This window comes from Cricetulus griseus, chromosome 3, assembly GCF_003668045.3.
Source record: "Cricetulus griseus strain 17A/GY chromosome 3, alternate assembly CriGri-PICRH-1.0, whole genome shotgun sequence".
Lineage (NCBI taxonomy): Eukaryota > Metazoa > Chordata > Mammalia > Rodentia > Cricetidae > Cricetulus > Cricetulus griseus.
Window position 1 is genome coordinate 230,748,718 of NC_048596.1, and position 26,125 is coordinate 230,774,842.

General features: G+C 38.8%; 1 long non-coding RNA gene across 1 annotated transcript in view; it reads left to right on the forward strand.

The window, feature by feature from the left end:
* Positions 1 to 1,543: 1,543 nt before the first annotated feature.
* The window catches only part of LOC103161316, a 28,116-nt gene continuing 3,534 nt past the window's right edge, over positions 1,544 to 26,125 (forward strand). Inside the window, exons 1-4 of the long non-coding RNA XR_003483345.2 lie at positions 1,544 to 1,676; positions 3,596 to 3,676; positions 7,149 to 7,215; positions 8,269 to 8,319. This is a non-coding gene — a long non-coding RNA (uncharacterized LOC103161316). The remainder of the gene's footprint in view (positions 1,677 to 3,595; positions 3,677 to 7,148; positions 7,216 to 8,268; positions 8,320 to 26,125) is intronic.

Below are 26,125 nucleotides of genomic sequence, written 5' to 3' on the forward strand. Positions count from 1 at the left end.
AACTCAGTGATGGGTAGATATGTGGCAAGGTTATTATACAGCTGACAATACATTATACACAGATTTTTGTCAACTTACTCAAGCATTATAATAGCATGCAATTATATTTTTAAAGGTTGTCAGTCATTCCTGAGAATTACTATGAAGTCTTAGATTTTGATTAAACTATTCCAGAAGAAAATTATGTGAGTGGTGTAGAAGTTGGGAGAGATACAATGAGGCCATTTATTAGCCGGTACATAAGGCACAGTGCTCTGTCTGCCCACTGGATCTGGCTCGCAGAGTTCCCCAGTGAAGGGTACCCAGATCCAAGACCTCAACATTAAGACATTGCTTGCAGTGATAGTTAAGCAAAGAGAGCAAGTTCATTGCCAGTTTTTTCCAAACAGGGCAACAAGACCAAGCCCATAGAATGATGACTCCTGCTCACTGGCTGTTGCTGAACAACCCTCGTGTTAGGCTGAATGCCTGTGTTTTCCCAATTTATTACTTTATTTTGCAAAGATTTCAACTGCCACTTCTCAAGTGAGTCTTTGCTGAGCTCAGCAAAGGAACCCAGAGATGCTTGTACCAAAGAAAAATTTTAAAACATGCTTTGGAAAATTTGTACTTATACCTTTAATTTTCCCAATGAAAGGGTTTACATAGATTTGTTTACTGTTAGTACACATGGGCATCATTAAATTGAACTGGCTTAATGCTGGTGATGGCCTGTATTGTTTCTGAAGGCTTGACCTGTGCCACAGCTCTATCTGTTATCAACTTGAGTCACTTCCTCTTGTGTCAGCACTATTTTAAGAGGATCAATGAAGGTTTAGGAAGAAAAAAAGCCTTGTCATCTATTCCCAAATGGACTAAATTAATTAACTTCCTGGAGCCAAATCTATGACACTTTTTATATATTGTTGCCTTTTATGGGCTAGCTGCTGACACTGACTCAAGCAAAAAGATGCTTCTTTCAACAGAGTGAAATAGATGCCTTTCTACAAACAAGTTTTCATGGTTAAACTTTCTTAGTTGCCAGAATAAGATACCAGTACTACATTTCTTGCAAAAACTATGAACAACTCCCAACATATATTGAAGCATAAAATGTAAGCTACAAACTGTTGTCATATAGAGGCTCTTGATGAAGGTTTTACACTTAGACCTTAGAAGTTTTATATAAAAGAATAAATATTTCAATGTGTAATACAAAATCACCCCAAGTATAAGATTCTTGAAGAAAAAACTCTCTCTCTAGTAAGAAGTCTGCCTTGTGGCATTTCTTCTTTGGCATTTCCTGGTGTCCAAAATGTAGAAGAGAGGAGTATGGAGGTTGGAAAACAGAGCAAGTCTCACCCTAGATAAGTCTCATGGGTGTGGTCCAGGAGGAGAAAAACTGGGGCATGTATATATTTGCATTTTTAACATCTCACAGTTCTGTGTTCCAAAGAGCATTATTTGTGTTTGAAAAGCTGAAAGACACTGACTCATAGATTAGAGATGTCATGTGTTTTTGTTCTGACTGCATCACTTATGGAAAGTTACAAGTCACTTCACCCCCAGAACTCCATTATCCCTCAGAGGATGGGAGCTCATCAAACACACATCAGATAGGAGACAATCTGTTAACCAGAGATGGCCCCAGTGAAGACTGCCTATCTCAGAGATGGCTTCACTCTTCTCTGCTCAAGGTATGTTCTGAGTGTTTATCAGGTAGAGAATCAACCTATGAACTAATTCAAAATACGTCACAATGGCTAATAACAGGATCTGTCTAAAATTTCTTCCATTAATAATATGCTACACCATTATTAGATATACTGGTACTATGGTTGGCTAACAAAAGAGAGTTTTTTCAAAAGGACCCCAATTTGGACAATTTTATTTGTGAGTCACAATTTATTTTAAAGCCAATCTTACATGATGAAAATGAGCGTTCCATTCCTGTGGGAAAATATGCAGTAAGATGAATTTGTGTTAGCTTGAGCCATTCAAACACCTTATGTGTTCCAAGGGATCAGTTGAGTTGGCTCTATTCAACCAGACCCAAGGGTTCATATAAGCAATGGCAGTAGGTTGATAGCTGATATACAATTCATTATAGTGCCATTGAGCAGGCAACCTTTCTGAAGTCACAGGCCAGAGAGAGGGAATTAGTAATCTACCTGAGAATGGTTTGGCTGGGCAAGAACCCAATTCCTTAGACAACTAGTCCTTGGCACCAGGGGTGCATGCCTCTGTGGTTCTGTTCTATCACTCAGCACAGTCACTGCCTTGGGAATTCTGGTAAGTTTCACATAGCTTCAAACTGGATGTCATACAAGGAATATTCCCTGATACACTACCCAAACCATAGCCACATGCAGGTTCATGTTGAGAGCAAAATAACTTGTGACCATGTCAATTTTTGGCACTTTCTCTTCTGATCTGCAGCTGCATCTCAGATCCCAGGTGTCCACAAAGATTTATGATAGGGTTGTTCTTCTGTATGCTGCTAATATATGTTTCTCTTATTGGTTGATGAATATAGCTGTTTTAGCCAACAGACAGGCAAAATGTAGCCAGGCAGGAAGTATAGGTGGGGCTACTAGATGAGGAGAATTCTGGGAAGAGGAACAGAAAGAGTGAGTCTTGAGAAAAAGAAGCCATGCAACTGCCAAGAAACCAAGAGGCTCAGGCATCACCTGTAAGCTAAGACCAAGTAGAAATACATAGACTAATAGAAATGGGTTAATAATTAAGAGAGAACTAACCAATTAGAAGCCTTAGCCATTGGGCAAACAGGTTATAATTTATAACCTGTGTGTGTTTATTTGGGACTAAACAGCTGCGGGACTGCATCAGAACAGAAACTTCAGCCTACAGCTATACTCATCAGATTTCGTGTTATCCTTGTCTGTTCAGGGCCTGAGACCCTTCCAGATGAACGTGGAAGTATAGCATCTATCTATGCTGCAAGGTTCTCTCTTGTTACCATTTTAAGTAAGAAATGTCTACTGTTGACTCATGTTTGAACTCTTGGACAATATAAGATTTTATTTTGACTGTCATTTGATTCGATTAAGAAATTTCCTGAGTATAAGAGGGTCAGATCTTTCAACTGACATGAGAGAGCATTTCTAAGAGGTTTAACTGACTGGAGAAGACCCACACAAAATGCAGAGTAGGTAGCATCATCTCATGATATGGACTATATTAAAAGATCGAAAGGAAGAAGCCAACTGAGCACTAGAATTCTTCCTGCTCTGATGCCTGGTAGATCTATTGAGATGTGAACAAGCAACTTCATACTCACTTAGAGCCAGGAGTCTTTCCTACTGCCATGCCTAACCCACCATGAATAATTGTACCACCAAACAGTATGCCAAAAGAAACCCTACATACCTGTGTTGTTGTTAACTTAACAGAATCTACAATCACTTGAGAGATGGGACTCTGAACATACTTGTGAAGGGTTATTGTGATTATGTTAATCCATGTGGCAAGACCCATCTTAATTATGTTTGGATCCATTCCCTTCTAGGGGATCCAGGACTGGATAAGTTGGAGAATGTGAGCCAAGCACTAGCAGGTGTGAATTTACCCATTGTTCTCTGTTTCTTCACTGCAGGTGCAATGTGACTACTCCCTCAAGCTCCTGATGCCATGACTTCCACATCATGATAGCCTGTATCCTTGAACTGTGGACAGAGTAAGCCATTACTTCTTTAAGTTGCTTTGTTGAGATATTTTATCACAGAAAAAGTATAACTAAGATGTGCCTTGCTTTTTATGAGATATTTGGCCACAGCAACAAGGAAGTTTACCACTAGAATCCCTAGCTGGTGGCACTGTTTTGGGAGATTTTAGAAACTTTAGTAGGTTGTACTTGCCAAGGGGCAGTAGGTCATTCAAGTGCACCCTGGAGGGCATAGTATCCATGGTTGCTATCGATATTACTTTGCTTCCTGGATTGCCATAGTATGAATTGAGATGTTTCACTACATTTCCCATGATGTACTGAACCCTCTAAAGCCATGAACCATTCTTCCTTTTAAGTTGTGCATTAGATACTTTGGCCAAAGCACAAGAAAATTCAACTACTGCCCTTCTGTATTTAAGAAACATTAAATGAATAGGGATCTATAGCACACTATATACTTGATAGACTTTCCTCTGAGCTGCAAAGGGTTAAGTTTATCCATAAACTCACTGGAAGATGGCAGCCAGCCTGGCTGCTGATGTTCTTGCAGATCTGTTTACCTCTGGAGCTAATCTGCTCAGCCTGGTTAGGAGCCTTCTGTGCTGTGTTTGCATGGATCAGAGGCTGCGTCCCTGTTCAGACTCTGATATATTTGCTGTATGGTGCATTGTATATGTTTCTCCATTCAATAAAATCAATATATAATGAAGTGGAAGTTCTCCACATATCAAAGTTTGACACTACAGTTACCATCTATGTAGGGAAAGGGACAAATTCCAGTAGACTCTGGGCCATGACAGACAGAAAAGACATTTCTAAGAGAAACGGTTCTTGGAAACTGTGTGTAGGATGGAGTCTGAAACTGAATGTGGGTTCTCTATGTCCTTCAGATTACAATGGTAAAATTCTACTTGGTACTGTGTAAAAAGAAAAATAAGAAAAGATCTCTTCTATGACCTAAGTTGTTGTTTTCAGAATTGGGAAGTTGAAAGAGATTATGTATGCCACCTGAAAAGCACCTTTCTGGAATTGCCACATCGTTGATTTTTTTTTCCTTGGGAACAATGAAACATTTTTAGGTTCCTGTGATATCCTGGTGGTTGGAATTTCCCTGTTAAAATTATAATAACTGAAAGACAAGGGTTTATACCTCTTTACAGACATGAATGCAAAGTAGGAAAGCACCACACATGTCCAAAGTCCAAAAGGAGTGGAAACAGGGATACAGAACCAACAAAACCGAGTTATCTTTACACAGCTCACTCTTGGATGTGCCATTTCTCCCTCACCTCCAGTATCTTCTTCTATGCTCCAAGTTGACTACTCTAATCATGTGCCTTTGCAAAGCTCTCAAATTGCCACAAAAGTTATAGTGGATTCTCCTCTCTACTTATAATTAATGGAAGCTAGAGACTGATGGCTTTATCCAGTTCATAAGGCACATGGTTTTATTTAATGTTCATGAAGTAGGGTGAGGTAATGAAAATTTGTCATTCAAGTTTGTAGATGAAGAAAAATACGATTCTAGAAAGGTAATAGTCATATGCTTTATTATTGAAAATTGCTGTAAAAGTGTTCATAAATAATAATTATGTGCAGCTACAATTTAGCCCTTCCACAGCAAATACATTGTATCAAAACTTCACATTGTACATCACATATAATATTTCACTTGTCAATTAAGACAAAAATGAGAAAAAAATAAATTATTCCTAAGTCAATATGTACCTCACAAACCCACCTTCTGACTAACCCTGCTGGCTTCATCTATTAATTATGAGTATTCTTCTCAATGTCTCATTAAGTCCACATGCTACTCAGACCTCCTGACCTCCAGTAATGACTTTCTGCTGATGACTTCTTCTCTCCAGTGGTGGTCAGGAGCCAATTCCTAGCTGTGTAGCAGCAGAAACCTGCCTCTGGCCTATCTGTACAAAGGACAGTGTGATTGTCACAAACATTACAAGCACCTGTTTGTATGGAGGATTTTCAGCCATACCAATGGCATCCCAAATTGCTACTTTTTTTTTTTCCTTTGGTTTTCTTCAAGACAGGGTTTCCCTGTGTAGCTTTGGAGCCTATCCTGGCACTCGCTCTGGAGACCAGGCTGGCCTCAAACTCACAGAGATCCGCCTGCCTCTGCCTCCCGAGTGCTGGGATTTAAGGCGTGCACCACCAACGCCCAGCTTCATGTTGTCCTTCTTTTCCCATGGAAGACATTCTCTTCTAGCTGAATAGCTGAATAAGGGGAATCATATATTAACAATAAGGAGACTACCATTTATTTATTTATTTATTTATTTATTTATTTATTTATTTTGTTACGCTTAAGAGGGTTAAATCTGATAAAAGCAGCTGCTTGTGGTTACAAGGTATGGAAACCAATTCAACTCCACAATCACCCCCAGAAAAACATTTTTTCTATGTTTATTGGGAAATATTAGGGAAACTGGATGTAAAACACACTGTGCTTATGATACTAGAAAAGAGAAATCCCACATATGTGTGACTTTTCTCATCAATATGACAATGAACTTGACAGAACTTGCTGGAGGAAGGATTTATTTTGGGTCATAGTTTCATGATGGAAGGCATTGAGACTGCAGAGGCTCCATCTATGGTGGGAGGAGCTTGGAGCTTGCTTCTTTATATCTTATCAGACAAAAAACAGACAGCTGAGTCTGGAAGAAGGGTTGGGTTTAACTTTCAGAGGCCCACACCAGTGACCCACCTCCACTTGGCATCCCTCTCACCCCAAAGTTTCTACAACCCCCCAAAATAAGGCTACCAGCCAGAGACAAAGAGCTCCAGCACAGAAGCCAGCAGGGAACATTTAACTTTCAATCCATGATGTCCACCATCATAAATATAAAATGGCATATTCAGGTTTAATTGATCAGTTTATTTACATGGATCAAAAAGATATCAGGGACTTGTGTAGTATATCATCTTCATTAAACTCAAGCAACATCAAGCGCACATATGGTACATGGTGAGGTTATTTCTCCATAGATGGTCTCAAACCAAATCAGAGCAAAGAAGTATCTAAATCATGATGCTACTTATAAAAATCTAGCAAACACTTTCCCTGGCCTACCGATCATCAAAGCTGGTACTGAGAAGGCAGACAGACTTTTTGCTTGATAGCTACATGGAACAAGGAGTTTCACAGTATTGAGAAATTATTGGGATTTTTTTCTATTTTATTTTTCTTTTTCTAATAGGAATTATTTCAACATGGTCCTCACCCTGGGTATTTTAAGAAAGATTTATTTTTTTCCTTCTTCCACATGCTGTAAATTTTATATATGTTAGCACACAGTCTGATAATTACAATAATGTTGGTGATGATAATTAATAACTATCATAAAATGTGGAGAAACACAGCAGATAATTCTCACCAATGGCTTTCCCTCTCTTCCTCATTTCATCTTCAAGGCACCCCGGGAGGATCTAACATTTGTTCTGTTTCACATTCCAGGACAAAATCCAAACCAAACATGGCATTTTCTGAGAATCTTGCATTTCTCATTCTGTGGACAAAATAGGTAGGCTGACATTTTAAAATATGTTTAGCCCCAAACTGATTTAGTTTCAGGATAAATGAAAATGTTGTGGCGGGGGTGGGGGAGATTGGCAAACTGAAAGCCTCCCAGCTACAGGAAGGCAAACCCAGGGAGAAAGTGATGTTCCCACAGGAGCTGAGCCTTCCTCCAGCACACTCTGAAACTCAGACACAGCTGCCCCAAGGCTGGATTTGCCTTGTGAACCAGAACCTGTCATCTGGGCTCACTGTTCCTTTAACACGCCTGGCAAAGCTACCAAACAGAGCCACTTTTCCTTCAAGCCCTCAGCATGTGCATCTGTGGTTCCTGGCTTGGCAAGAGTTTGTGTGGTTGTCTGCTCAAGCCCTTTTGCAAAACAAGAAGTCTGTTTCCAATGGACCTAAATATGTCATTAAAAAGAAAAATTCCTATTGCCATAATATGTTTTATTTTGAAGACTTCTATTAATCCAAACTTAATGAAATTTCAACTCAGGAGTTCTTTCATAAACAAAGTAGAAAGAAACCTTAAGAATTGAGAATTCATACATCTGAACTGGAGATGTATCTCAGCAGTTAAGAGAACTTGGTACTCTCTCTGAGGACCTAGGTTCTGATCCCAGCACCCACATGGGGCTTACAACCATTTGTAACTTTATACATAAATAATAAATGAATGAATCTAAAAAGTAGTAACCAAAAAAGTAGTCATGCATGAAGTATGGTGATGCATGCCTCTTATCTCAACCTGTGGAGATGGAGGCAGAATGACCAGGATTCAGCCTTAGCTACACAATGAGTTCAAGGCCTACCTAGGCCATGTGAGACCCTGTCTCAAAAGGCCAACAGAAATAATAATGAATTTTATTAATAAGCAAAATGTAGAAAATTGTAAAAATTTCTTTTGAAAGTTTAAAAATGTAAAACACAGCCGTTATAAAAATGTTTTATCTGTATATTTTAATTACATAAAGTAATTGTTAAATGAATATTGTTTCTCTTTTTTTTGCAAGATATGTTATTCTTATTTATTTATTTTTTTATTTTGCATTGGAAGAAGTATGCATTTGCCACAGTGTGCATGTGGAGGCCAAAGGACAATTCACAGGTTTGTGTGTTCTCTTTTTCCACCATATAAGTCCATGTGATTGAACTCAGGTCATCAGGCTTGGCATCAAGTACTCTTATTCGATGAACCATCCAGACTAACTGAAAGAAACTATTACTTTAACATACAGCATGTATATTTTCCAGTGCAGAAGTGCAGTGCCCTGCCATATTTATGAGTCTACTGATTATGATCTATGCCTCTTTCTATAGGTGTATTTATAGTGTACATGCATACTAACCAACCATCCACAGAAATTGCATTTATGTATGGTAGTCTCCCTGATATAGAATCTGAGAGGTTCAAGTATACAATTAAGGCCTGTTTTTTTTTTTTTGTTTTGTTTTTGTTTTTTTTTTTTCTGTTGGGAAAGTCATATCTTTAAAATATCCAACCTGGTTTCAAGAGTTAAATATTTTCCTTTATCACTGGGCTTTCCTTAGAAAAGTCATTTGACAACTACCTTGGCAGTTTCCTTTCTGGAGGGCCATCTGGCTTCTGTCATGCACACTGCCCAAGACATCCCCACCACGACAGGACAGGACTGCACAAAGAGGGTGGCATGAGCCCTGTAACAGGGGATGACCAGAAAGTGTTTTAGAAACAGCAATTCTCCTCATGACCACCTGAGAAGAGCAGTGATTATCAGTCCTTAGGTAGCATCATGTCAAGGACTTTCATTGAATTTGAAAACATCTTCCTGTAAATGTCATGTACAAGCCATTCTTGTCATAATATGCCCCAGGTTATAGACATATCAAGTGTCTTAGGGATAGCTAAAAAGCCTGTGAATTTAAAATAACTACTAGTCAGTGATTCAGGATGCTTATCTCAGAATCACACCAAAGCATAATGTATTTAAAGGAAACATGCACATTCTTTGAATATACTATATAGCATCTTCAGGGAACTCCGAACTAGAAAACCACACTGCAATCTGTGTGGCACTGAGTTACTCCTTCGCCCTGCCTATGCTTCAAGACTGACCAGAAACAGCCTCAGTACCATGGGAAAGGGGTAAAAAAGTATGGGTATAGAGTGCAGAGGTGGAAACAGAGGACTGAGTACAGTGTGGACTCCCAGTAGCCCTGAGGTACAAGATCAATAGGGAAGGCAGAATGGTCAAAGGGCCAGCTATTTGAGTGGAGTCCAAACACTAAATAACTTTGATAACTTGCAGAGCTTTTTTACTAGATGCAATGGGAAAATTCTGTAGAATTTAAAATAGGTAGAGGGGTCCATGCTGGAATACCGTGGAGGAATACCATGGAGCTGTGTGGCCTCTACTTTCAGAACACAGCACTTAGAGTCAACAAAACTCAGTGGGTCACAGCAAAGGGAGGCTTCTATCCTTGGACATGTTGGATTTGAGCTGGTCAACTTGAGGTGTCCATAGCTGCTGCTCAGTGTGGACTGCCCATTGTTTTAATCACTAGACTCTGAGTGCCACTGGAACTTAGGCCCCACTCCAGTGTTTCATTTATTTTATATATTCTGATACTACAACAGAGTAGCCATATTATGTCTGTCCTGCAAAATCCCTTGAACTGTAATGATCTGAGTTGCATGACACTCCAAGTCTCACCTTGTCCAACACTTATCCAACTTATTGTTTATTGGCTTAATAGTCTAGACTTCAAGATAGAGAACAGGGGAGGGAAACAAGATTTGGCAGCAGTAAATGTCATATGAAGACAGATGGTACTCTGAGGTTAGGGTGAGCAGAGTCTGGTGTCAGAGGCTACCCTGTTAGATTGTATGTCAAGAAGCGAATAATCACCTATCTGAGATATCAATCTATATAAACAGCATGATTTGCATTGAGCAACCTGATCAATGAGAAACGTTCTTTTAAATGATTGACAGTAGTAAGAGAGATGTGAGAAGGGGGTGGGATGAAAGGAAAGTGAAGAGGTACAGGGGTAAGAGCACCTATGGGTAGTGCTAATAGTAGAGCTTGTGTGTACATGTGTGTTGATCTGGGCACAGTTAGTTTCTGTCAATGCTATCCTCCACTGACTCATCAGTGCACATGTAGGGAATCATCTTTCTTTATGTCAAAGCCCTGTGCTCTTTCTGGAAGTATGGAATGACTGCACTGATCATATCCCAAAAACAGATGATGCTATTCTTTAATTGGGTTGCTTGACTTCCATGTGGATGGCTTTTTGCAAGAACCAAGCATAATGGCTGGGCTAGGAATCAAACTCCCACTGTGTGGTAGCCATTAGCAACATATAGCTGTTTAACTTAACTTTTTTTAGTGTAAAATTCGAATGTTCAGTATTGTGATTTTTTTGCCATTTATTACAGAATAAACCTCAGGGACAAATATAAAGATAAGAACCTGAGACAAATACAATGACCATGACACATACTGCCACTATTTGCTTCATGGCTCAAAAAGGCCCACCCAACCTCCTGATTCTGCCTCCTCTTCCCTAGAGGTCTCTCTTTTTGGAGTCTGGGGAAAAGTCTATGATCCTTTCCAACCAGCTGAATATGAACCTCACCTCTTGACTCTAATTGGACATCAGGCCACAACATAGATACAATTCCTGTAACATTTCCCCCTTTCTGCTTAAATAAAAAGGAAAGGTTCTATCTCTAACATGGCAAAACTATATACAATAAGAATAATTATCAGGTATTATCCAAAAAGAAAGAAAAGGTATTAACTTTAATAAAATGAAACTATATACAACAAGAAGTAAGAAGTGCATTCACAATGTCCAGCCAATTTGTAGTCTGAAAAATAAAGAAAATACCCCAGCAACTGTCCTCTGCTGAAAAATCAAAAGTTTTGCATCTAAAAGTTTTACTTTCTATAAAGATCAAGGAGAGCTGTAACTGTAACTACCTAGTCTTCAAGCCCATCAAGCACTTGAGAAGCCTATACTATTACCTGAGTAAGTAGGAAGTGCAGAGCAGGCAACCTCCAAAATTAAGAAAAATGACAGAAAGATGGAATTAAACACAAAATAATTGGGCTTAAAATTTCCTTGGTTGTGATAAAAAAGGTAAATTAGGTATAAAACTTTAGACTCACAAGCATAATATAGATAGTATTTTCTCTAAATTTGCCAAATGCAATTGGACTGGGTAGTGTAACTACAATTCTTATATGCTAAATGTTCTTGTTGTATACAATTTTACCATGTTAAAGTTAAAACCTTCCCATTTAATTATGTAAAAATGGTGAAATGTGAAATATTCCTTTACACTTTGTTAATATATGTCACTGCGATTGGTTAAAAAAAAAAAAAGCTGACTGGCTAATACCTAGATGGTAAAGGTTTGGTGAGACTGGCAGACAAAAGGAGATAGCAAAGAAGAAAGAAGAGTCTGGGAGTCACAGGGAGAAGTAAAGGAAGCAGAAAATGAACTTGCCCTGCTAAGAAAAGGTACCAAGCCACCTGACAGAGCATAGATAAGAAATATGGGTTAATATGGGTTAATTTAAAATGTAATAGTTAGCTAGTAACAAGCCTGAGCTATTGGCTGAGCATTTATGATTAATAATTTTCTGTGTGGTTATTTGGGAACTAGTTGGCTGGGAAAAGTCTGCCTACAGTTTGGTTGTATTCTGCACTCATTAAATATTCTCTTGTAAATTGTTTGAGGCTGCTATAAAGAATCAAAAGTACTACAAAACTTTCTACCAATGGGAAAAAAATGTATCAGATTGTGAGAGACTAGAAGTCTAATGTAATCCAGAGGTAATTATAGGATGTTAAGAGACCTGATCAGACATACAGACTATTGCTATTCTGAGACAGTTTCTAGGGAGTGTGAAGAATAGCCCAGCACAAAAACAGGGCCTAAAGGCCAAGCACAGTCAGAATCAAGAGAGCAAACCATGGGCAGTCCTCACTGAACAGCTGCTGAAGAACCTTCTCTCCCACTGTTGTTAGCCAAGCCGTGTCCTATAGTCCTCAATCAAGTTTTCTTCCCAGGAGTATCTTCATTTTTTGCCAGATCCTCTCTGGAATCTGGTCAGGATTCTCATAAATTAGGAAATCAAGCAAAATTTCAATTTCCAACGAATAAGATAAAGGGGAAAAGTGTGTGTGGACAATGAATAACAACTGTCTATTGGGTCCATAGGGACTAAAATTCTTTGATACCAACACAAGAGTAAAGGATTTAATTATTGGGAAAATACTTGTTTTTCCAGAAGCAAATACTAAGAAAATATCTAAATAAATATCAAGGATATCACAACCCCTTCAATAAATGGCACTTAATAAAATTCATGGACTAAATTGAAGGAAAATTGATTAAACAGTTTATGCATCTTATGTGCAACATTAATCAAGGAAGAATTAAATTGAAAATGCAGAAACATTACAAATTAAGGTACCAATAGGATGTGTTGTTATTGTTTGTTTTCTAAGAGAAGAATATTTACTATCTGGAAGAAAATTGGACTTTCTGCATGGATAATCAATGGAAGAAATTCTAAAACAAGTTGTAGATACTTGATAACTACTCCAGATCAGCAATAATACCCCAGAACCTTTCTTTATTGATTAGTAAACTTTGTAAGTGGTTGTCCTCCTACGTCCCACTATCTCTTGGGGCCAGGCATCTAGAGTCTCTTCCAACTTCCACACTCACAGCCAAGATAAAGCTCATGCAACAGCTTGCAATGTCACATCTTTGGGTAAAGTAAAAAGCATGAAGAAAACAAAGAAATGCTATTATGAAGTCACTTGGAAATACATAAGAAACTAAGGAAACCCCCCCACCAATAAAAAAGAAAGAAAAAGAAACTAAAAAGCCATATACCATGACGTAGTTATATGGTTCTTTCCAAAATTATTTCCAATGGACAAACAGCAGAAGAATTACTCATAGAGGTTGAACAGCCAGTGAAAAATTCCTCAGTTGATCAATAAAGAAAATACATTCAAAATTTAAAACATTCAGGTGCGACATTTATTTACTCATTTTTATTGTTTTTATGTGCATCTGCATTTTCTCTACATGTATGTCTATGTGAGGGTGTCAGATTCCCTGGAACTGGAGTTACAGACAGTTGTGAGCTGCCATGTGGGTACTGGGAATTGAACCCGGTCCTCTGGAAGAGTGGACAGTACTTTCAACTGCTGAGCCATCTCTCTAGTCCCAGGCTCAACATTTTTGCTTAACAAATTCAAAGATTTTATTTTCTTCTCGTATTTCTTCGTTCTTTCAAGCCCTTTCCTTCATCTTCCTTTTAGTAGATCTGTCATTTTGGTCTGAAATTTCAGGTAGGTGGGCATTGCCATTAACTCTGGGCACTTCTCTAAGCTGGTACAAAATCCTCAAAGGGGATTTTCAATGAACAATGATTTACCTAAAATTTTTTATGGTCCTTGATCTAGTTACTGAATTTCTAGAAATATCTCCTAATAGATTATATAACTCACCTCTAGAGATGTGTGCGCAACAAGATTTATTATATAGTTATATATAATAACTATTGACAAATGTTCACTACCAAGAGAATGACTGAATTATTTTACTCTATTTGATAAAATATCACACAGCCATCAACTGATTTTTAAATATATTTTAATTACATGCAAAAGTGAGCTCAGTAGGCAACCCCCTTATTGTGAAATGTATATAAATGTATACAAGGCTTTGAATGGTGATTTTTCTTTGAAAATTCCCACAAAACAAAGCTTGAATACATACCCACCCTCAAAATAATGAATAGTTGTTGTTGGTAAGCACAACTAACACATGTGATATATTTTTCCTTCCATTTTGTCCATATTTTCCAACATTTCTCTAATAACTGTTCATCATTTGCCAAAAATATCACTACACAGAGTCCTTAAAAGAGGTTTCTGTGATAGAAGGAGTCTTGCTTCTCCTTATTCTTATTTTCCTCTTCTCTAACTAGCTTTCTCTACTACAGAATGCTGCGGGCCAGAGAGGAGAGACTGGAGGCCTACAGTCTGAGCTGAGATAGGAAGGGAGGCTGAATGCCTGACCTTTACCAGGAAAGAGTCCTTAGGGTGAGGGCTCCTTTTGTGATGTGTCTGTGAAGGCCCAGAAAAACAAAGAACCCTATGTGGTTTGTTCATTTGAGTCATAATCCAAGCTGCTAAGGGCTTGAAGGTTATTTCCTAAACTTTTCAACTGGATGAAACTTCCTGATGAAGTAAGGAACTACACCCACACAACACATTGTTATCTGGTAAACTGTGTCTCTTCAATTTTCTTATCATGAAATCTTTAGCCCTCAGAAGTTGACTACACTTAGAGTAAACATTTTAAAGAGGACTAAGGTAATATAAAATCATTAGAGTGAATGTTCATCCCTTATACTGATAAGGAGTGGAGGTCAGGACACAGAGGGAAAATCATAGGAGGATGTGGAGAATTTCAAAAGGAGGTTGTCTACAGCCACCTCCCACCTAGATGACTTGGGACTTCCCATTTTCAAAACTATGAAATCATACATTTCTCATACTTAAGCCAATTGTGGTGTTTTGACATTGAATTCCAGGAAAGTAATAGTTCATGCTTCAAAATAGTTCATGCTGTGACCTGGACCACTGGAGAAATGTTTCTAGGTGAATAAGTTTCATCTTCTTACTCCTTGCAATTAGTACAAGTATGTGATGTGACTTATGTCACAAAGAAGGGTGACTCTCATTTTCAATTTTCATTATAGTGTGTTAAGATTTGCTTGTAAAGAAAATCTACTGAGTAGTTAATGTAATTGCATACTTGTTTCCCAGCTAGTGGTGTTGTTTGGAAAACTTGTAGGACCTTCCATAGTTGGTCACTGAAGGACCATGGAGGTTAGCCCAGCTTTTCACCTGTTATTAGCCTTGTGCTTTCAGTCTGCTACTGAGGTGTCAAAAAGCATGTTATACGATCATGCCAACATGGACTTAGCCACACAAATCATCATTCTTTCATATTATGAGGGAATTACCTTCTAAACTGTGAGACAAATTAAGCCTTTTTTCCCTTGCCTTTGTTAGGCATTCTATCATAGGACTGAGAGAGATGGCTTACACAGAAAATTTATCCTGATAAGTGGGGTTGTTGCTGTAATAAATCTTACCATGTAGTTAATCAGTCTTTGGAACAAATTTGCTGAAGGAATGCAGTAGAATTTGGAACCACATGTACAAGAAACCCTAGACTTAAGTAGAGCTTAATAGTAGATCAGATGGGAGTTTGGAAGAACAGAATGATGATAGACATACAGAGACTAAAGACCAGACTCAAAGGGTTTAAGAAGAGAGCTCTATTGGGAATTAAGATAGAAATTATTCATGCCACATTTTGACTAATAACATTGCTGTAATCTGCCTATGTTCTGAAAACTTGTGTGAGTTTGAATCCAAAAGCAATGGCCTAATTTGTTTGGTGAAAGAAATTTAAGGCATCCTAATTCAAAATGTAGCATGACTATTGCTTAGTAACCTTGGTCAGATTTAAAGTATGAGTGACCAAAAGAAGGAGCAGAGAGATATTTATACTTTGTACAGTTTGGTCAAGAGAAGAGTGTGAACTTAAGTTATCACCTTGGTTGATAAGGGCAGGTTAGGCTAAGAGGCTATAATTGCTAAACAAGTATGGGAAGATTGTAGGAGAGAGACGTCAAGGAAGACCACTGCAGAACCATGCCTTCCGGACATCACAGGGCTGGTGTACTCATGAACTCACAGCAGCCTGCCTGCCAACATAAGACTCGCATAAAATCCAATCAGTTATCATTCGAGTGCCTCCAAAATCTTCAACCTTAACTGAGACCTTTTGGCAGTTGATGATTTGGGGGCGGGGTGAGTCAGTTTTCTTCAAGAATATGATCTCTTCTTGATGGCCCATGTGCCAGAGGATGGGCCTATGCCTACGCACATACTGTTAGCTGCAACTGGACTCTGAGTTACAAGGAAAAGCGAATTGGGATGTGGGTGTCAGCAGTATCTGGGAGAAGTTGGAGCCGGAATGGGAGTTAGTAGTGATGAAATGACATTGTATACACATGTGAAATTATCTTAAAATGGACAAGATAGTTTTAAGGAGAATCAACCACACACAAAAATAAATTTAAAAAAAAGAGAGATAAGTACCACTGAGGAGAAGCCAGGCACTTGTCACTGAGATGATGACAAGAAAGTCTTGAAGGCATGTTGCCTGTAGGAGACTGCAGGATATAAAAGTGCAGTTCCCATCCCGTGAGTGTGCCTCCATTTCTTGTGCCTTCTCTTGGGCTCTTTTCCTTCTATCTGTGTTGTACAATTCTAATGAGTTAATTTCTCTCTTATAGTTTTGTTTTTATTTAATTTCATCTTATTTTGTTGTTACCTCTATAGAAGCCTGTTTGATTTTTAATGAAAATAAAGGTAGTGGATCTGGATTGTAGGGGAAGGGAGGAGGAACTTGAAGGAACAGAGGGAGAGGAAACTATAATCAAAATATATTATTTGAGACAAAAACCATTTTCAATAAAATGAAAAAGTTCAATCCCATATTTTTAAATTTCCATTGGGAAACAGTTCATAAAAAACAAGTACCTAACAGAGACTACCTCAAAAGGATGTTCTGTTCCAAAATAGCCACATATGGAAAAGTTTTCTCAAGTTTAGCTGTAAAGCACTGAGAACCCACTGATACCATGCTCCAGGGGCATCCCCAATACCTCTTGAGTTGGAAGCAGGATGTGTTATCATTCACATGGTGCAAGTTTTGCAGATGTGCAGATGGGAAGAGATGCTGGACTGTGAGACTGGTGGTAAGGTTCCAGATGGCCAGTATGGCCAAGCTGCCTAAGTATAGTGAGATTGCAGCTCCTGAAGATCTGCCCATAGAAACCAATGTGTACAGAAACCTTGGAATAGTGTCGATTCTGGAAATTAGTATTTTTGTTGAGAAAAACTACAGGCATCTAGTCAAGACAGCTCATGAGAGGATATACGTATTTTATAGGTAAGAGCTCCAGAGGAACAGGGTTACCCAAGACCACTGGATGTCAAATGATGCCAGGACTCATGCTGCACTAGAAGCTAGAGGGATTATTGTTTGATGTGCTGGATTTTTGGCTCTGGTCCAAAACTTTCTTGCTTTCTCTTAATTTTCCATTTGGACTGAGAAAGTTTACTTTGCCCTAATGCATATTGGAAATATGTAACTTCTTATTTTATTCTATGTTGCATGGATACACAATTGAGAATTTACTTTTAGTCAGAAGAGATTTTTGGACTTTATAGCAATGTCTAAACTATTAAAACTGCAGGTACATCTCAAGTTTAAGTGCAGCAATTTTCACTATGAGATAGCCGTGAGCCTTTGGAGGCCAGGGGGAAGAGTGTTATAGTTTGGAGGAGAATGGTCTCCTACAGGCTCATGTTTGAACACTTGTTCCCACCTTGTGATGCTTTTCAGAGGTTGTAGAACCTTCAGAAGTTGAGACCTCATTGTAGGAGTGAGTCACTAGAGTGTGCGTCTTAAAGATTGCAGCTTACCTCTGCTTCTCATCTGGAAGCTCTGAGAGGCCATCAGCCATGAAAATGTAACCTACCATAGCACAAGTTCATACTACCCTGTCTAAAACCTTTATAGCCACCATTCTTACATCTCCATGATGAAATGTATCTTCTTATCTATTAGCCAACTAAATTCATTCTTTTGTAAGTTATTTGGGGACGGGATGTCTTGTCACAGTGCTGAGAAAAGATAACTAATATATGATGAACTGTGTATGAAGGAAGTTCAGCATATACATTTTTTTCATGTAACAGAAGAGACCGGGCACTGAAGTCAACTTTTTCATTTCTATCCAGGGTCTGTTTAACAACAAAGAAGGCTGATTATGCCTTGCTTAATGGCTCATTGACCAAATCTCTCAATACAGCTGTTAAAAAAGCTGAGCATGGACCTTGTATCAAACTGGTAGATGGGCCCAGATACACACTTGCAGAGCTTTAAAGTATTGTATCCAGGAAAGACAGCTGTGAGCATATAGCTTTTTATTAGATTCATGAAGGCAGTGGTACCATCCAAGCTGTTCAGAGTTACAAAGGAGCTTACTGTCTTCCTGCATCACTGCTGGAGTATAGACTATTCTTACTTCTGTCTCAACCATGCTGAGACTCCTCATGGAGATGGAAGGAAGCCCATAGCTGACGTAAGAAGTGGAATTTGGCAAAATGGATTGCACCTTACATGTGCCTAGTGTGAAATTTGGAAATATAAAATAACTGTCATGAAAATTCCATGTGGGTTAAGACATTGGTCACCCAGAAGCCACTCTTTGCATTTAACTGAAAGCCTGGAGGCTCAGCAAGTCCATTCCTTCCCACAGTCTCCCTTTTGATCAGCAAGTATGACTCATGGGTTCCAGCCCTGACACAAATGCTTCCAGTGAATTCGAATTAACACGAAGCAGGGGATGCCATTCTCCAAGGGTGTTCCAGGAAGTTCTGCCAAATTTGGGAAGATTGTGGAGCCATTAAGTCATAGTACCAGAGCCCTGCTCAGACTGAGCCAGGAAATAAGCAGATGAAAATCTAGGGGCTACTATGGAATTTGGGGTACACACTGATTCCCTGTGGCCACAGTAACCTTTCATGATGAGAAATTCTTTGCAGCTTCACATGGAAAATTCAGCAAGCCCTTTATAGAAACAGAGATTTGAGCAGAATAGAATTCAGTGGCTGAGAACAGAGGTGATTGAGTTCAAAGTTTGCAAAGCCTGCAGTCCATAGCTCTTTATTCTGAAACATGTGCTGAGATCACAGGAGTAGAAAGCTATTTTACATAACACAGGCAATAAAAACTTACTTATGTGCTTGCATTAACTGGTAATGACCTGAATATTTTACAATTCGAGTGTAATATGACTGGTGAAAGAAAACATTGCATCATTTGCTGCCCACATACCATTCTGAGTCTCCACATCCTCTCCTTCTTTCTCCTTCTCTCCCTTGACTTCCTTCTTGTCCTTTTCTTCCTCATCCTCTACTACTATTGCTTTTAGACACAATATAACTATACAGTCCTGAGGGTAGTCTATAATTTGCTCTGTAGCCTCTACTGAACTTAATTTGCAATCCCCTGCCTCTGACTCCAGAATGCTAGACTCACAAACATTATGGCAGGACATTTTTCTTCTTTCTTATTGTCTAAGAGAAAAATCAATGTAGAAATTACAACTCCTTTTTCACAGTATGTGTTGTTCAATTGGGATTCACTTCATGAATATCCACTAATGTAAATGACATTGAATAGTTTGATACATGCATATGGAAAAATTATTATTCTCATTCTGCTACTGTGTAACATTGATAATTGCAGTAAGTGTCCCATTTGTAGGTAACATTACCTGGGGATTCTTGATCACTTCATGGAATTGTCAGGCATCTAAAACTGAATCATGGTATTATATGGGAAGACAATCCTGAACAGGGATATGGAACAGCCAGGAAACATGCTAGAACAACACAGGGAGCTGGCATCCTTCAACATTAGGACCAGGTCATCACACACTCATTCTGTTCATCTCAGAAAATACAGATGGTGCTGACAGACAAGTGGAACTCATCCAAGCAACAGTAAAACACCCTTCACCTTCTGAAGCTGCTACTTGAGTGTTTAGGGATTATCACTCAGGTTCCATCCATTTTTCAGTCATTTACCAGTTGGAAGACCCATGGAAGCCTGATGGCCTATCTCTGCTCATTGCCCATGTCTGACAAGTGAACAATCACATATCTCAGGGATGAAGTCAGGATTTTCAGAGTCACTACATGAAAAAAACTCAACGGTTCCTAGCACTTAAAAAGGCTTCAGTTAGGTCCACATTCCGCCCTCTGTCCTGCAGTGGGCGCTCGAGCCTCAGGTGAGTCTGGATGCTGCTCTGCCCCCCAAACTTCCCATCAATCCCTGCTGGCTTCAGCCTAAAACCCCTCACTCCCCACAAGAGTGGACCTGCCAAGACCGGGAAGTCACACCCTGAGTCTGGACACACCTCACCCTTGTCCATGCACCACCCTCTGCCATCCAGCTGCTGCCAGAGACTGAGCCCTCAGCCTGCCACCAGAAAGAGGGAGAGAACCCACCTGCACTCACTGGAAGAAGGGATGGGAAGACACTCAAAAACAAAAAGACCAATATGATACCACCAGTTCTAGGGACTCCACACCAGCAAGATCTGAAAAGCCCAAAACAGAGGATAAATAAGAGATGGACCTCAAAAATTATCTCAGCAAGATGATAGATACCTTTAAAGAGGAAACAAGAAAATCCCTTAAAGAAATAGAAGAGAAAAACAAGCAAAAAATTACATGAACTGGAGGAAAAGACAAACCAAAAAATTCAAGAAGTAAACAAATCTCTTACAGAATCTAAAGAAAGACAAGCAAAAACAACCAAACAAGTGAAGGAAGCACTGGAAACAGTTCAAGGCATAGAAGCTGAAATAGACACAATAAAGAAAACACAGAATGAGGGGATGCTGGAAACAGAAAGGCTGGATAAACGATCAGGAACTAAAGATGTGAGTATAACTAATAGAATTCTAGAGATGGAAGAGAGAATCTCAGTTGTTGAAGACTCGCTCGAGGATATACAGTCATCCACCAAAGAAAACCTTAAGTCCAACAAATGCTTAACAAAAAATATCCAGGAAATATGGGACACCATGAAAAGGCCGAAACTAAGAATAATAGGTATAGAGGAAGGTGAAGAAATATAGCTAAAAGGTACAGAAAACATATTCAACAAAATCATAAAAGAAAACTTCCCCAACCTACAGAAGGATATGCCTATGAAAGCACAAGAAGCTTACAGAACATCAGACTGGACCACAAAAAGAAGTTCCCTCGACACATAATAATCAAAACACCAAACCTACAGAATAAAGAGAAAATATTAAGAGCAGCAAAGGAAAAGGGCCAAGTAACATATAAAGGCAGACCTATCAGTATCACACCCTACTTCTCAATGGAAACTTTGAAAGCCAGAGGGTCCTGGATAGATATCCTACAAACACTAAAGGAACATGGATGCCAACCCTGATTACTGTACCCAGAAAAGCTTTCAATCACTATAGTTGGAGAAAGCAAGACATTCCACGACAAAACCATACTTAACAATACATATCCACAAATCCAGCACTACAGAAAGTTCTGGAATGAAAACTGCAACCCAATAAAGATAACTACACTCACAAAAACATAGGCAATGGATAATCCAATTTTACCAAACACGAAAAGAAACGGGAGGGGCGAAATACACACACAATGACACCAGCAACAGTAAATCCAAAACAAACAAGAACCAACAATGGACATTAATATCCCTCAACGTAAATGGTCTTAACCTGCCCATAAAAAGATACAGGCTAACATAATGGATATGAAGACAGAATCCATCCTTCTGCTGTATACAAGAAACACACCTCAACTTCAAAGACAGGCGTTACCTCAAAGTAAAGGGTTGGGAAAAGATTTTCCAATCAAATGGGCCCAAGAAACAAGCTGGTGTAGCAATCCTAATATCCAACGAATTAGACTTCAAACTAAAATCAATCAAAAGAGATGAAGAAGGACATTTCATACACATCACAGGAAAAGTCCATCAAGATGAAGTCTCAATCCTGAACATCCATGCCCCAAATACAAAGGCACCCACATTTCTAAAAGAAATATTACTAAAGCTCAAACCACACATAAAACCACACACATTTATAGTAGGAGACTTCAACACCATGCTTTCACCACTGGACAGGACAACCAGACAGAAACTTAACAAAGAAACAAAGGATCTAACAGAAGTTATGACCCAGCTGGGTTTAACAGATATCTATAGAACATCACATCCAAACACAAAAGAATAGACCTTCTTCTCAGCGCCACATGGAACCTTCTCAAAAATTGACCACATAGTTGGCAACACAGCAAACCTCCACAGATACAAAAGAATCTTATCAGATAGCCATGCTTTAAAGTTAGAATTCAACTGAAATACAAATTGCAGAAAATTTACAAACTGGTGGAAATAGAATAACACCCAATTGCACCATTCCTGGGTTGAGGAAGAAATAAAAAAGAAATAAAAGACTTCCTAGAATTTAGTGAGAATGTAGACACAACATACCCAAACTTATGGGACAATATGAAAGCAATGCTAAGAGGAAAGTTCATAGCACTAAGTGCCCATATGAAGAAACTGGAGAAAAGTCACACTAGAGAGTTGACAGAACTGAAAGCTTTAGAGCAAAAAGAAGCAAACTCACCACAGAGGAGTAGATGCCAGGAAATAATCAAACTGAGGGCTGAAATCAATAAAGTAGAAACTAGGAAAACATTACAAAGAATTAATGAAACGAAGAGTTGGTTCTTTGAGAAGATCAACAAGATAGACAAACTTCTATCCAAACTAACCACAAGGCAGAGAGAGAGCATGCTAATTAACAAAATCAGAAAGAAAAAGAAGGATATAACAATGGACACTGAGGAAATGCAGAGAATCATCAGGTCATACTTTGAAAACCTATACTCCACAAAATTTGAAAATCTAAAAGAAATGGACAATTTTCTGGATAGATATCACTTACCAAAATTAAAACAAGAACAGATAAACAGTTTAGAACGACCTATAACACCTAATGAAATAGAAGCAGTCATCAAAAGCCTCTCGACCAAAAAAAGCCCAGGGCCAGATGTCTTCACTGCAGAATTCTACCAGAAATTCAAACGAGAGCTAATACCAGTACTATTCAAATTGTTCCACATAAGAGAAGCAGAAGGGACATTGCCAAACTCCTTTTACGAGGCTACAATCACTTTGATACCCAAGCCACACATAGATAAAACTAAAAGAGAACTAGAGACCAATATCCCTCATGATAATTGATGCAAAAATACTCAACATAATATTGATGAATCAAATCCAAGAACACATCAGAAAAATCATCCACTATGATGAAGTAGGCTTCATCCCAGGGATGCAAGGATGGTTCAACATATGAAAATCCATCAATGTAATCCACCATATAAACATACTGAAAAAGAAAAACCACATAATCATCTCATTAGATGCTGAAAAAGCCTTTGACAAAATCCAAAGTCCCTTCATTATAAAAATCTTGGAGAGAACAGGAATAACAGGAACATATCTAAACATGATAAAAGCAATATATGCCAAACCAAGAGCCAACATCAAACTAAATGTAGAGAAACTCAGAGCTATTCCTCTAAAATAAGGAACATGACTAGACTGTCCATTCTCTCCATATCTCTTCAATATTGTCTTTGGAGTTCTAGCTAGAGCAATAAGACAAGAAAAGGAGATGAAAGGGATAGAAATTGGAAAAGTAGAAGTCAAATTTTCCCTATTTGCAGATGATATGATAGTTTTCATAAATGACCCGAAAACTCTACCAGGGAACTCCTACAGCTGATAAACACCTTCAGCAAATTAGCAGGATACAAAATTAACTAAAAAAAAAAAACAGTAGCCCTACTATATACAGATAATAAATCCAATGAGAAAGAAATCAGAGAAACATCACCCTTCACAATATCCACAAGCAACATAAGATATCTTGGGGTAACAATAACCAAAAATGTGAAAGACTTGTACAGTAAAAACTTTGAGTCTTTAAAGAAAGAAATTAAAGAAGATAAGCAGAAAATGGAAAGATCTCCCATGCTCTTGGATAGGTAAAATCAAAATAGTAAAAATGGCAATCTTGCCAAAAGTACGCTGCAGATTCAATACAATCACCATCAAAATCCCAACACAGTTCTTCACAGACCTTGAAAGAACAATACTCAACTTTATATGGAAAAACAAAAAACCCAGGGTAGCCAAAACAACTCTGTACAATAAAGGATCTTCTGGAGGCATCACCATCCCTGACTTCAAGCTCTACTATAGAGCCATAGTTCTGAAAACAGCTTAGTATTGGCACAAAAATAGACAGATAGACCAAGGGAATCGAATTGAAAACCCTGATATTAACCCACACACCTACAAACACCTTATTTTTGACAAAGATGCTAAATTATACAATGGAAGAAAGATAACATCTTCAACAAATTGTGCTGGCACAATTGGATTCAGAAATGCAGAAGATTGCAGATACATGCATATCTGTCACCATACACAAAACTTAAGTGAAAATGGATCAAAGATCTCAACATAAATCCAGCCACACTGAATCTTCTAGAAAGTGGGAGACACCTTTGAATGAATTGGCACTGGAGACTAGACTGAACATTACGCCAGTAGCACAGACATTGAGATATGCAATTAATAAATGGGACCTCCTGAAACTGAGAAGTTTCTGTAAGGCAAAGGACACAGTCAGTAAGACAAAACGACAGCCCACAGAATGGGAAAAGATCTTCACCATCCAATCATCTGACAGGGCTGATTTCCAAAATATACAATGAACTCAAGAAGCTAGCCACCAAAACACCAAACAATGAAATTAAAAAGTGGGGTGCAGAACTAAATAGAGAATTCTCAACAGAGGAATCTGAAATGGCTGAAAGACACTTAAGAAAGATCTCAAAATCCTTGTCCATCAGAGAAATGCAACTCAAAACAACTGTGAGACACCATCTTATACCAGCCAGAATGGTTAAAATAAAAAACACCAATGGCAATCTATGCTGGAGAGGATGTGGCGAAAATCAACACTTCTTCATTGCTGGTGGGAGTGCAAACTTGTTAGACCACTTTGGAAATCAGTATGGCGGTTGCTCAGAAAAATGGAATCAGTCTACCTCAAGATCCAACAATTCCTCTCTTGGGCATATACCCAAATAATGCAGATCCATATAACAAGGACATATGTTCAACCATGTTCATAGCAGCATTGTTTGTAATAGCCAGAACCTGGAAGCAACCTAGATGCCCCTTAATGGATAGAGAAAATGTGGTACATTTATACAATGGAGTATTACTCAGCAGAAAAAAAGCAATGTAATCATTAAACTCTCAGGTAAATGGATGGAACTAGAAGAAACCATCCTGAGTGAGGTAGCCCAGTCACAAAAAGACAAACATGGTATGTACTCACTCATATGAATTTTAGACTTAGAGCAAAGGATTACCAGCCTTCAATCCTCTTCACCAAAGAAACTAGGAAAAAAGAAGGAGTCTAAGGGAAAAATGCATGGACCCCAGGAATGGGAAGAGGCAAGAACTCCTGAACTAATTGGGAGCATGAGGGTAGGGGAGAGGAAGCTGCCAGAATAAGTGAAGAAGAGGAAAGGAGCCAGGGAAATGGAGGAGCAGAAATATTGAGTTGGAGGAATAATAGAGCAGAGCAGGATGAGAGATACCATAGTAGAGGGAGCCATTATCGGTCTGAGGAGAGATCTGGCACTAGGGAGCTTTCCAGAGATCTACAAGGATGACACGAACTGACAATCTAAGCAATGGTGGAGAGGGTAACCTAAATGCCCTTCCCCTATAATGAGACTGATGACTACTTTTTATACCATTGTAGAGGCCTTATGCAGTGGCTAATGGAAGCAGAGGTAGACACCCACAGATATACACTGAACTGAACTCTGGAACTTAGTTGAAGAGAGGGAGGAATGAAGGTCAAAGGCGTTGGTACCAGGCTGGTGAAACCCACAGAAACAGCTGGCCTGAACAAGGGGGAGCACATGGACCCCAGACTGCTCTCTCGGAGGCCAGTATGGGACTGATCCAGACCCCTGAACATGGATATCAATGAGGAGGCCTTTGTATTCTAGGGGGCCCTTGTTACTGGATTAGTATTTTTCCCGGGTGTAAGAAGGGACTTTGAGAGCCCATCCCATGTGAAGGG